Genomic DNA, 12952 nt, shown 5'->3' with positions numbered 1-12952 from the left:
GCTAAAAGCTCCAAGTTCTCTGTAGGACTTGTTACCTGACATATTTTAGTTTTGCTCACAGAATGTTGAGCTTCGTCTTGAATTTGTTCATGAGCGACTCAAAAAAAAGATGTTTCTGGTACATATCAAATCAGTGCAAACACAATTAGCAAATGCAAGGTAGCACTACACAGTGATACAGTATTCTGAAACTAATGACATTGCCACTTCTGTCCAGTTAGCAGGTAGCGCAAAAAATGACTCTGTCACTTAGCCATCAAGCTCAGATTGTGGAGCTCAACTCCAAGTACATGAACACTCAATTCAACTTGTAATACACATTTGTCTTCTCCTAAAAGCAAATTGCAGGAAAATTCATGACTGCAGGAGAAGCCAATGGTTCTTCAAAAGTTTGCCTTCAACTTGCTAAAAAGTTCGATGATACAGATAATATGAAAGGAGATGACTCTTAAAATATGGACAGCTACTCCACCAAGAAAACAAGATTAAGCTGAATTCATACTATTCAACTTTTATACAACTCGAACTTGATACTTTTTGCCTTCTTGATTTGCCATTCTAGATTTGACAGATTATTTAGAACTTTTTGAAAGGATTATTGCTATATCTACAAATTATGTACATCTGTGTGTGGTTATCCTTAGGCAACTTTTGTGGCAAAGGCTGAACTATGTTTGGTCTCAACTTTGTATCAATTTTAGATCTCGTTCAGAAGACTTTGCTCCGCCTTGATTATGTCTTTTTTGTTTGTTCTATTTTCATTGTATGCAAAAGCATGTTACATCTCATATTTTACGCAGAAACAAGGAACATCTTACATTGTATGTAGAAACAAGGAACATCATAATGATCTCAGTAATCTTCTTATTATATTGTCTTGCATTTTCTTAACAAATTACTTATTTTCACTCTTAATAAAATTACAAAATCGCAAAGATATTACTGTACCTTTATGTAACTGTTCATACTTAATATATAAATTTGAATAACTGGGCATTTTTTATCGAGCCTAACAATTACACCGCGCATCGCGTGGTGTTTTCCTCCTAGTATACATAAATGGATCGAATTATGTTAGTGTCACCAATGAGTATGTAATCACACTCTTGTTTGGCTTGCAGACTTCTGTGAATCTTTGTAGTCCTTTTGGATTTGAAGCCACGATAATTTCAGATACTTGTTGATAATTGGTAGTTTTCATTATGTGTTAGTAGTCATTTCCCCCGTACCTGATGAACTATTCTTTGTTAATTGACGACAGGTGGTAACCAAATGTGTCTTCTGCAATGATGGTAAGATGAAAATGGAAACAGGGCTGGTTGATTGCAGGGTCTGCAAGGGTGCAGGTTTGTTACTTTTTAACTGTGTGCCACAACTAATATTTCGGAACATTAACAGGTCTAAGAATACATTGTTTATAAACTTGATATTGTTGCATTTTTATCACTTCGGTAGTTAAGCTAATAGTATCATTCTACAGGTTTGATACTGTGTAAGAAGTGCGGAGGTTCTGGATATGCAAGACGTTTGTAAAGAACTTTAGAACCCCCAGAATCGCTTTTTCCCCTTGTAATTGCCAATATGGAAGATAATGTCATATCCCTAATTCATTTATTCAAGACTATCTTCTTAGCATCTTTACTAGGTCCACTTAACAGTTTCCATCTTTTTCTTTTGTTCCTTTCTTTTTTGGGATTTTTTGGGGGCTGGGGGGCGGGGTGTTAGTATCATTTTTATCTACACTTCCTGACTTGGTCAATACGTAAGATTTGTATGGCATATTATCACCTGTCTGTTGCTATAGAACACCCACAAAGGTGGAAAAATTGTACTGAAAGTGGGAAAATAGTAGTCCAGGTAATCGATCATTTTCTCTTTTGGGTAAATTCTATCAAGTTAACAACAGAAACAGAAACAGGAGCTGAAAGCCGGGAAGACTCGTGGATTGTTTCTGCCCTCCATGTTTCAACCGTGGCCATTAACAATTGCAGACAGCTACTTATGCATCTCACTTGGTCTGGTAATCCCACAAAACATGGTATTTGGTAGCATTTTACTGCCTTCTTCCTTCTACTCTTCCTACAATTTCCAACCTTGAGCGATGCTATTGCTTATTAAGCTCCAGCCTTTCGTGGTGAGGATGGAATGATGTTTCCATTTGCAACAATAACACAACACCATCCAAAAAGAACTTGTATCAAGACTTTTGTGCTATATTTTCCTCAAACAAAAAAAAAGGAAAAAGAAACAGACTTATACACTAGATCGTATATCTATTGATTGCATAATTTGCATTCAAAGACATCTGATTATTGTTTGGGAGCTTGCATGCAGAGACAACTAATCATCCTCATTCTAAATCAATTGACAAACATCTACTTTTACAAAAGTTTGGTAATAAAAGCAAAAGCATATTACATCCACAGTATATTGGATCCATACTAGCTAGGAAGAATTCAATTCTGTCACCATGTTATTTTCAAGACATGAATGAACCCAATTGGCAGCCGTATTTACTTTGTCATTTATGAAGAAATCACTGATCACTTTGCCATCCATTTGTCTAGATAAGATGGAAATCTTAGCCATATCATTACCTAAGTTTCCATTTGACCGGCCTGCCAGCTTTCTATTCTGACCATGAGCAAAGACCAACATGTAGGCCATCTTTTGAAAAGAGTCTTACAATGGTTAATCTTATCCACCCTCCTCCGGCCACCATGATACGAAGAATGTCATATTTTCCATTTTAAATTTAAAGAAGTTGCACACTTGTTACATATTAGTACTAAAATTTAATTAATACCATTTTTCACCCATAAATTCACTAATTTGAAGTAATTATATTTCTTCATGATTTTATAGAACCAATCTAGATATGACTTGGATAGAGAGTCAATTCGGCTTCAACAGAAGAGCAAAACTCGAAACACCAAAAGCAACAGGTCAAAAAATTGAAGCAACAAACCAGTAGAAGTATAGAACTCACAAGTGATTCAGCAATTAGGCGTTTGGTTCAAGTGGAAGACCAAGCTTTGTCTTTAATCCTGTCCTTTATTTTTGGCACCACATTAACTCAAAAGAATTTGCTTACATAAACATTTCAAACCTAATCCACAAACATCCTAAAACGACATATCTTTCACAAACTAAATGCCAACAAAAATTCCAATTCAGCATGATCAGTAGTTGAAACCCTTTTGTCCTACTAAACCACTAGGACTTTCATCAATACTATTTAACCCCCGCCTATTTTTTGATGACATAAAATTCTTCCTAGTAATATTTTTCTCTCAGACAATTTATCAAACACATAATAGACAAGTCGGATACAGCTATTCCGGAGGCTCCATCGGCTGCCTCTTTCGCTGCCACCGAACCGTATGAGGTGGACGAATGCCGGGGAGTCCTCCGAGTCTATAGCGACGGCTCAATTGTCCGGTCCACCAAACCAAGCTTCGAAGTGCCTGTAGAAGACGACGGCTCCGTTCTCTGGAAGGACGCCGTTTTCGACCCAGAACGCAATCTTCAGCTCCGGCTATACAAGCCGGCTACAGCGACTTCGTCGAAGAAGCTCCCGATCTTTTACTATATTCATGGAGGAGGGTTCTGCATTGGCTCACGTGCATGGCCCAATTGCCAGAACTACTGCTTGAAGCTGGCTAAGGAGCTTGAAGCGGTGATCATATCTCCTGACTATCGGCTGGCGCCGGAAAACCGGCTTCCGGCTGCTATTGAAGATGCGTTCATGGCAGTGAAATGGCTTCAGGCCCAAGCCGTGGCTGAGGAGCAGGATACATGGCTCACTGATGTAGCCGACTTTGGGAGTGTGTTCATTTCGGGTGACTCGGCTGGTGGAAATATATCTCATAACTTGGCTGTTAAGCTTGGAGCCGGCTCACCTGAGCTGGCGCCGGTTAGAGTAAAGGGGTATGTCCTTCGGGCTCCTTTCTTTGGCGGGACTGTGCTTACCAAGTCTGAAGCTGAAGGGCCAAAAGATGCATTCTTGAATGGGGAGCTCATTGACAGGTCAGCTGCTGACTAATTATGCAGCACTAATTTCATATTTTTTGGAATACACTAATTCGATAAAAAAAAATGCACTAAATACTCCCCCTTGGCTATTTAGACACATAATGCTTTTTTTAATAAATTATAATTTTTTTATTAAGGGTTTTGTGATTTTTCAAGATTAACTTGTACATGTTCAAACAAAAAAAAAGTTGTATTTCAGTTATACAATAAATATAAAATAGATCACTTTTTACATTTTTGTTGGTTCTCGTTTTACATAATCTTAAACGTGTCAAAAGTGATGCAAAATAGTAGTTGTAATGTGTCATGCCCGTTGAAAGCAATACAAGTTGATAGCAATTGTAATTGTTTAAGGAACTCATGATTAAGATTTGATTACTTTTATGTACAGATTATGTGAATTCCTTGTTTAAATTGCGAGTTTTCGTAGAAAAATTTTCTCGATGCATTTTGTAATTACTTTTTTATCTCACATTGCTATAATATATTTTTCAACAAAAACTCCATTACCTTGCAATCCAAACGGATAGATTTTGTGATTTTGTTACGTACACCACCACGGTGAATTTCGTTAGCTATATGGTTTGTTATTTTGCTTGATGAATTAGGTTCTGGAGGCTTTCAGTACCAGCTGGGGGAGACAACTGACCATCCGCTAATAAATCCATTTGGACCCTTAAGCCCCAACCTGGAAACAGCTGATCTTGATCCCATCCTAGTGGTTTGTGCAGGAAGCGATTTATTGAAAGACAGAGTTGAGGAGTATGCAAAGAAGTTGAAAGGGTGGGGAAAGAAAGTTGAGTATGAGGAATTTGAAGGACAGCAACATGGGTTCGTCACTATAAATCCCAACTCTGAACCTTCCAAGAAGTTGATGGGAATCACCAAACAATTCATTACTAAATATTCTGCCTGAGTACTCAATGTTTGATGAGCCTTTTCAAACGAAGAAGAAAAGAAACAGTTGAAGCCTCATTTGTGTTTATCAATTGCAGGTCTTTCTGTTCATGTCATGTGCTCCGTAATTGCTCAAATAATATATCATGTTACAAATTTGTGCCAAGGAATTATAGCCTCCATTAGTGTTTTGTCTCGGACTTGTGCTTTATCTCAAGTTTCATCACCTTACAAATGATATTAAGTTGGAGCTACATAGGAATCAATTGACTAAACAACCATTTCTTTACTAGAGAATAAGTTCATTTCGAAATGACATTGAAATGTTGATCATCGATTTAAAACCACAAAAGTATACAAGGAGAAAAAAAATAGATAAATACTGCAACTTATTCATGGGTATTAATTGTCCCGTTCCAAATTCACAACTTTATACGATGATTATTTAAGGATAAGTATGAAATTTTGAAATTTCGAACATATCTATTTCACAACATCACTAAAAAGGTCAATAATTATACAACCTTTTTATGTGATCATGTTGTTGAACGTTGTTTTGTATATTAACTCGTTCTTGATGGCACCAAGGATGCCAATCATGCCATAATGCATATGAGCTTTCCTTAACTAGTAGTTAGCCTACTGCTAGAACAAATTAGGTATGTTTCGTTATCAAGATTTGCCAAAAAAAATTCAAATTTTGTTGTGCTTACATCATAAGTATAATTTCCAACCACTTTTTATCTATCACATATATCACGTCATAAAGAGTGCTATTGTAATTATTTCAAATAAATATTTCAAATAATCACCCTGCCAAAACAAATGTTTTCAAGGTAACTAATAGGTCACTTTACCTCTTTAACGTTTGGTGCGACTATCAATTTCCCCCTTAACGTTATTTTTTAATCACTTTATCTTCAAGACTAACAATCAAACTTAATAGAGTTTCACTTTACCCCCATAAACTATAGCCTCATTATCAATTTACCCTATAAAGTTATGTTTTAAACAATTTATCCCACCATTAAACCAATTTAGTAAGTTAAAAAACTTTAGAGAAAATACCCTCCTCTTTGTATAATAAAAATAATAAAAAATTTAAAAGTGGCTCTTTTCATTTTTAGTATCAAGAAAAAAAATCAAAGTATTAATCTCTTTCTTCTTGGCAATCTTATTAATATTAAAACAAATAGAAAGATTAGGAGGGGGAGGGAGAGGGGGAGAGAGAGATAGAGAGAGAGAGAGCTCAATTATTTTTTTTTAAATACACATAAGAAAGAATGAAATACTTTTATTATTTTAAAATTATTTTACTTTAATGTTTACTGCCAGATTTCAATCCTAATCCCAACAACCTTAAATTAATACGATAATGTTAGACTTTTCTTTATTTTTTTCTTTGTAAAATCTAATTTTCGGTCTCCTTCTTTCCTGTCTCTTTTTCTTTTCCTAATAATAATAAGTGTGAAAAAGAAATTTGAGAACATCCTTTTATTTTTATATTTTGGATCTCTTAAAGTGAAAAAAAGAAGAATAATCGTTCCAACTTTTTTATTTTTAATTATATATATTAAAGGGTCAATATATTTAAAATTTTTTGACCATACTAATTAGATTAACGATGAAGTAAAATACCTAGAAAATAATGTTAGAAATAAAGCGATTATATCACTATAATTTAAAGGAATAAAATAATAATAACAATATAGTAATGCTATAGAATAAAAAAAAATTTTGTTCAAAATTTCTTAACATGTTAACCTAAATTACTTATGAGGATGAAATGACTAATAGATAACGTTAAGAGATAAACTGATAGTAGTAATATAGTTGAAGGGGATAGAGTGATAATGACCCTAATTGATATTTGATACTCGCAATGAAGAATGCAAAAGTTTGTGTGAAATAGATGTAGACATGACTTGTCAATAACAGAAAGTTCATAAACAATCTCTATGAGTTATAAATTTCCATTTAGTTTAATCATTTAAGTCATCCGCCACGCAATGTATATAGGTGATTGTCATAGTTCATGAAGAGTTGTTCTCGCCTTGCTTGACATCCACAATTTGGTTCCTTTTTTTTTAATTAAATTTTCTTTTGCATTTATTTTACTAAACTCTCCCTTCTTGTCACAACAAGAGATATTCTTCTGCTGTGGTCTTACTATCTTTTTCCGATATCATTTTAGCACAACTCATTCCTAGCCTAGGGACAAAGACCAAAGAATTGGTAATAGAAGTGAAAACAAGTATCATAAACATTGTCAATCTTTTTTTGCTTTTTAATACAAGCTCACCATTTCAAACAATCGAAATTATTTTGCTTATTCACTTTTGGTCTAGCACATTCTCTTTCTTTCTCTAGTTCCCTTCCCCTAACATTGATCTCTCCTTTGATTAGATTTCAAGCCTGTGACGGTGGCAAGCAATGGTGGTGTGATGTGCAAGCATGAAAAAATTTTACATATTGGATTTTCTTTTTTTTTTACTTTTTAATCAAATAGCTAAATTGAAACTTCTAAAATAAACTGAATCATTTGATATAAATCTCGATGGGTTAGATGTGATATAAAGGAAAGATTCGTTGAGGATTATTGATGATGGATGCACCGAGGATTCTGGTTCAAAAAGGGGAAATGACTTCTTCTTTTTTTTTTTTAATCACAGCAATAACATTTGTATAATTTACTCTTACCTAATCTAAGGGGAGGGCAAGCTGACGGAAAACCCCCATCGACGAAAGTCACTTGAAGTGGCAGCCACAATTAAGTGGCAAGGTAGAAGGCAAGTAAGGCTGCAAACGAATCGAACTGCTCGTGAGCCGCTCGCGAGCAGCTCGAGTCAAGTTCGACTCGAGGTCGTTCAATATCGAGCTCGAACTGGTTCGAGTCGGACTCAAACTCAAAATATTAAACTCGTTGGCTTGCGAGCTTGAGTATATATATATTTTTTATTTTATTTTATTTTATTTTTTATTTTAATAGTAAAATTATATATATATCCTTAATATTTTATTATTTATTAAGAAAAAATATTATTTTATTTATTTTTTAAAAAAATAAATTTGTTTTTTATTTTTTCGAGGTCGAGCTCAAGCTCGAACTTTAAATTGTCAGCTCGTCGAACTCGAGCTCGATTTCGAGTTTAATAAAACTAAGTCAAGACTCGGCTCAATTAGGCTAAAACTCGACTCAACTCGGCTCGTTTGCAACCTTAGAAGCAAGAGTTGAATTCTTGACCTCCCACCTCTACTAAGACATTTATCAACAGCCTACTAAGGACGATGAAGATAAAGAAGAATTGAGAGAGAGAGAGAGATAGATAGAGATAAAAAAATAATTAAAGATTTTTCAAGTATATAATTGTATATCAAGGGGGAAAAAATTAAAGCAAGACCTATTTAATAATCCCTTTATGAAAAACACTATGAAATATGACAAAAATGATTGTGGGAGTACCATTATAAAAAGTGAAGTGTGATTAACATTTTTTTACCTCATGGTATAATTTTTTGTAATGATACTCTCATTATATTTTTTTATCATATAGTTTAATAAATAAAAATAATAAAAAGAGTGTCATTATAAAAAATGGAGTGCGATTAACATTTGCAATAAATAAAAAGCCGTTATCATTAATCAATAGAGGACACAATAACCTGCCCCACTTGGCTCCACTTTCTTGACTCGCATGATTCAAAATTTCACATTAAAAAAACAAAATAAAAAACTCTAGCGGTTCTCTTTTACTCCCCCCCACATTTGAATTCCATCTCTATGAACCACCATTCTATCTATGTCTCTGGATCTTGTACTCTAGATTCAATTGCGAAGGATGTACGATGAATTTCCAATATTTTAATGTCACTTTGCCATAGCAGTGCCATTCCACCAGATCTATCCTTAGCCTCTACTAATCCGTCTGGATTGGTTATTTTTTCAAATACAATATTACAGTAATACACAATAACTCAAAAAAGCATCTCATCCAAACACCTTTAAAAACAGCTAATCCAAACAAACACAAGAAGTTCATGTTTGGGGAGAGCAGGTTGTTAACTTCCTTCAATTGGAGAATTGTCAAGGGGCTCCCTGCACCTTGACAATTCCATACTAACACCTTCATATTGACTTTAGAGGCCAGTTTGGGTTGGCCTCTACCACTCTTCCTCTCTTGTGTCAGCTTCCATTTCTTCTGTTGTTCTGTTTTTCTTCAAGTTACGATCCTCCTCATCTACATCTAGCATTACTTCATCTCTCAAGCTAAATTTTCCCTTTTCTTGGGGTTCTGCTCTGCTACTTTGCCCATTCACTTCTTGTAGTGGTTGTCTGGTCCTGGATGGAGTTTTGAGTTGTTTGTTCATTCTTTTCCTTTCTTCAGTGAGGCCACCTTCATCATGTCTGAGAGTACTTCATCTATTTGTATACTTTTTACTTCTTGTTTTCTTTTTCATTATTGTCCCTTTTATGCATCTTAGCCATTTCCTAATCCACAGGAGTCAGAGGGTGATTTTGTGTCTCCTTTACTCCCTGTCTCTTGTTGTTAATGAGACTGTTTGATTTGTGTGTATTCCCCTGTTTGCCATCACTTGTCTCTGCCTTGTGGTTGTATAGAAGGCTTTCCTACCCTACAGTGTATGCCCTTGTGATTATTGTCTCTATCAGCCTACCCTTTTCTTGGTCAATTTCTCCAACCCTTACCACCTCAGTTTTATTAGATGTTGTAGACTCCCCTTTTGTATTTTCCTTCCCCTAGCTTTCCTTTCCTATCTGATCATTTTACTGACTCTTCTCCCTCTCTGCCGGTCTCTCGAGGACTAGTTCTCCATCTCTAAATCCCCAGTGGACCCTACCACTTGTATACTTGTTCTGTGCTTGCTCCTTTTGTGGTGAACTCTTTCCTCCACCTACACTCAGCCATGGCCCATATTGATTTTCTAACTGACCTCTTTCCATTCTCACTTCAATCTTGCAGCTTCTCTTACTATGTCCTATTCTTCCACAATTGTAGTAGAAATCTAGACACCCTTCATATTTGAAACTTATTCATTTAGTAGTTCCATTCAATTTGACCATCCTACCTCTTATCAGTGGTTGTGAAATATCTGCCATCACCAAGATTTTTATGTGCCTGCTATCTTTCCCTCTAGTTTGCGGGACTATGACTTCCTTAAGATCCAATGGACAGGAAGATTTCACAATTGTATCCATGATGGAGCTATATGAAATGCTAAGGTTTCCTCCTCTATCCCTTCAAACCAACTACTTAACACCAGCATTTGATTATCTAGGATCTAGGGCCCGCCCTTTAGGATATGTTTTCTGTCCTCCTCCTTGGCCAGAATGAATTGGAATAGGTTTGGTCCTAATTCCAAGACTTTCATTTCTTTTGGGGAGCTTCAGGCAGCAGTCACAAAGTTTTTCCCCCCTACAAAATTGACAATTTTTCCCCCATAACTCTTCCCACAAGACTAGTTTGGCACTCTCTAAGTCCTAGGTTAACATTTCCCAAATCCAGGTTTGCATCCCCTATTTCTTTGCTCGAGAGAGCCAGTTTTTGCATTATTTCTGATAGTTCTTTCTCCATTGTTAAACAAATTCTAAAGGTATTCCACGCACTTCTTTCCCTACCAGAATTCAGTAGCTGGAAGTTTGGAGAAGGGGAACGCACAGTACACGAAGAAACACGGAACTATAGCTATACACACTAAGAAAAGACACAAAGGAAGTAAAGGCTACTTAATAATTGGCAAGGAAGGAATCAAGGATCTGAGCTTCGAGATTACCTGTCACGCCCCGAGCCCGCACGTGCCAGTCACATGACATCCGCCGTACTCCCAAGTCTCACTTAAGAATACAAGGCTACATTAACTAATTTAACCTTAACAGCACTAAATCATTCAACTAAATAAAGTGCGGTACGAATTACATATAAGAGAAAGTCCACAAATATTCAAGACGTTCGTACATTTATTCTCCAATTGAAACAGCGGAAACAAGAATAAACATGACTAGCAACTAGAAGTAGCTAGTCTGCCAACTTCTATTCAATTAAAACTAATAAAAGTCATCCTCAGGGTCTTCTACGTAAACCAATTCATACTCTTCAGAATCTGCAAAAATGGTAAGAAGTGGGTTGAGCGACACATCGCTCAGCAGGCAATATTTACCTCTCTGTTGGACCACGCACTCTTAATTTTATAGGTACACAAATATATAAGTACAACTCAAATCATTTGCATATCATTCACATCCGTAATTTTGAAAGTAACGTTATTTATAAAGCAATCAGCAGTAAAGAATGACAAGTAATTCAAAAGCATCATATTGATAGTTGTACATGAGAAATCGCAAAGTCATAAATCATTTCGTCTCAAGTCACAAATCTCTTCATATCCATTCGTAAATCAACTCATATCAGTTCATAAGTCTCATTTCAAATCAGTTCATAATCATTCCATCAAATCAGCTCATAACAAGTACATGCAATGACCGGCTACTGAGTACTCAGCCTAGAGATTAGACCCCTTCTAGGTGGGCGACCAATAGATTTCATGACTATCAATTGATCTCACATTTCATTCTTGGGTCAATCGGCCGGACTTTATACCAGACTACCATGACCTTGCCAATCGGCCGGACTTTATACCAGGCTATCATGGCTTTGTCAATCGGTCGGACTCTATACCAGGCTACCATGACCTTACCAATCGGCAGGACTTTATACCAGACTACCATGGCGATTAGACAGGACTATAGCCCCTACCGTCTATTCCATGACTGCTCTGAGCTTTACTTGTCAAAACTCATTTCATATATCATATACATACATCTTTGCTTTCATAAAAGATCCATCTCATTTGTATATAAGAACATATCAAAACATGTCAAATAAGTCACATGGTCCATTTTGTATAGTAAAATATAACTTTCATAAATACACAAGAAAAGCATTTAATCAAACACCTTTCGAGTCAACACAACAAAATGTGATTGAAAACCAGAATTTCATTTTATACATTTGAAATCTCAGAAAGGTAAGTACCACCTACCTCTGTTTGGCTGCTCGAGTGGAACTACCTTAGATCCTTGTATTGCACCTATCAAATGCATAGGTTCCCTAATTAGTTGTTACTTCCTATAAATGCATAAATATACGACCTCTAAATAAGCATAAGATTCATACCTAGACCATTAAATGGACCCTAATAGCATCTCCCTCAAATTGGGCGATTTTCTATTTTTGGAAAGTTTACTAATTTGGAAAGTTTCAATTTTTAGAAAGTTTCCTAATTTAAAATAAAATAATTATTTATAATCATGTTTATTATTTTGACTGTTATCTTACTATACATATTTATAATTAATAATTATTTATTATTATATTATTATCGTCCTTGTCGTCGCTACTTTATTTTATTACCACTTATATATATTTATTAATTAGCTATCATTACCTTTCACTTTATTCCTATCTTTGTGCACGTGTAGGTGTTATTATTATTTATGTATATATGTGCATATATATATATTGATTTATTATTATAATTATTGTCTTAATTTATTACACTTGTATATATATTTATATTTTCGTTTACATCCTTTATTTGCTCCATCCATATTATTATTATTATTATTATTATTATTATTATTATTATTTTAAGCGCTTTGTTCAACAATCTAGAGCATATCTTACATTGTATAACTTAATCTAATAAGGTTAGATTAAAATGTTTTAGATTTCTATTCAAATCATTTCACTGTAAATCTGAAACATGAATCATGAAACAATTATGAACCTGTTTAAAAAATATGAACCTGAAAAGGTGAACGGAAGAAGATGATTTTTTCTTATTCTTCTTTGTTGCTCTTTCATTTGTTCATTAAATATACTTATTGAAAGCATACCAAGAGTGATTAAAAGCCATATGAGTTTTTATTTGTCACTAATCAAGCTAGAAATGAATAAATTTTCATCCAAATCAAATTCTAATGTGCATTCCACTCAAATGCATG

The 12952-nt window shown here is 34.9% G+C and overlaps 1 long non-coding RNA gene and 1 pseudogene across 1 annotated transcript; both read left to right on the top strand.

Moving 5' to 3' along the window:
• Positions 1–1262: 1262 nt before the first annotated feature.
• Positions 1263–1635, top strand: LOC140004375 (uncharacterized). Its single transcript, XR_011814181.1, has 2 exons — positions 1263–1346; positions 1481–1635. It is a non-coding gene; the product is annotated as an uncharacterized lncRNA (long non-coding RNA).
• Positions 1636–3283: 1648 nt separating this feature from the next.
• Positions 3284–5098, top strand: LOC113739715 (strigolactones hydrolase CXE15-like; annotated as a pseudogene).
• The last annotated feature ends 7854 nt before the right edge of the window (positions 5099–12952 follow it).

This window comes from Coffea arabica, chromosome 1c (genome assembly GCF_036785885.1).
Source record: "Coffea arabica cultivar ET-39 chromosome 1c, Coffea Arabica ET-39 HiFi, whole genome shotgun sequence".
In the NCBI taxonomy this organism is placed as follows: domain Eukaryota; kingdom Viridiplantae; phylum Streptophyta; class Magnoliopsida; order Gentianales; family Rubiaceae; genus Coffea; species Coffea arabica.
This window is presented reverse-complemented; position numbering and strand designations above follow the sequence as displayed.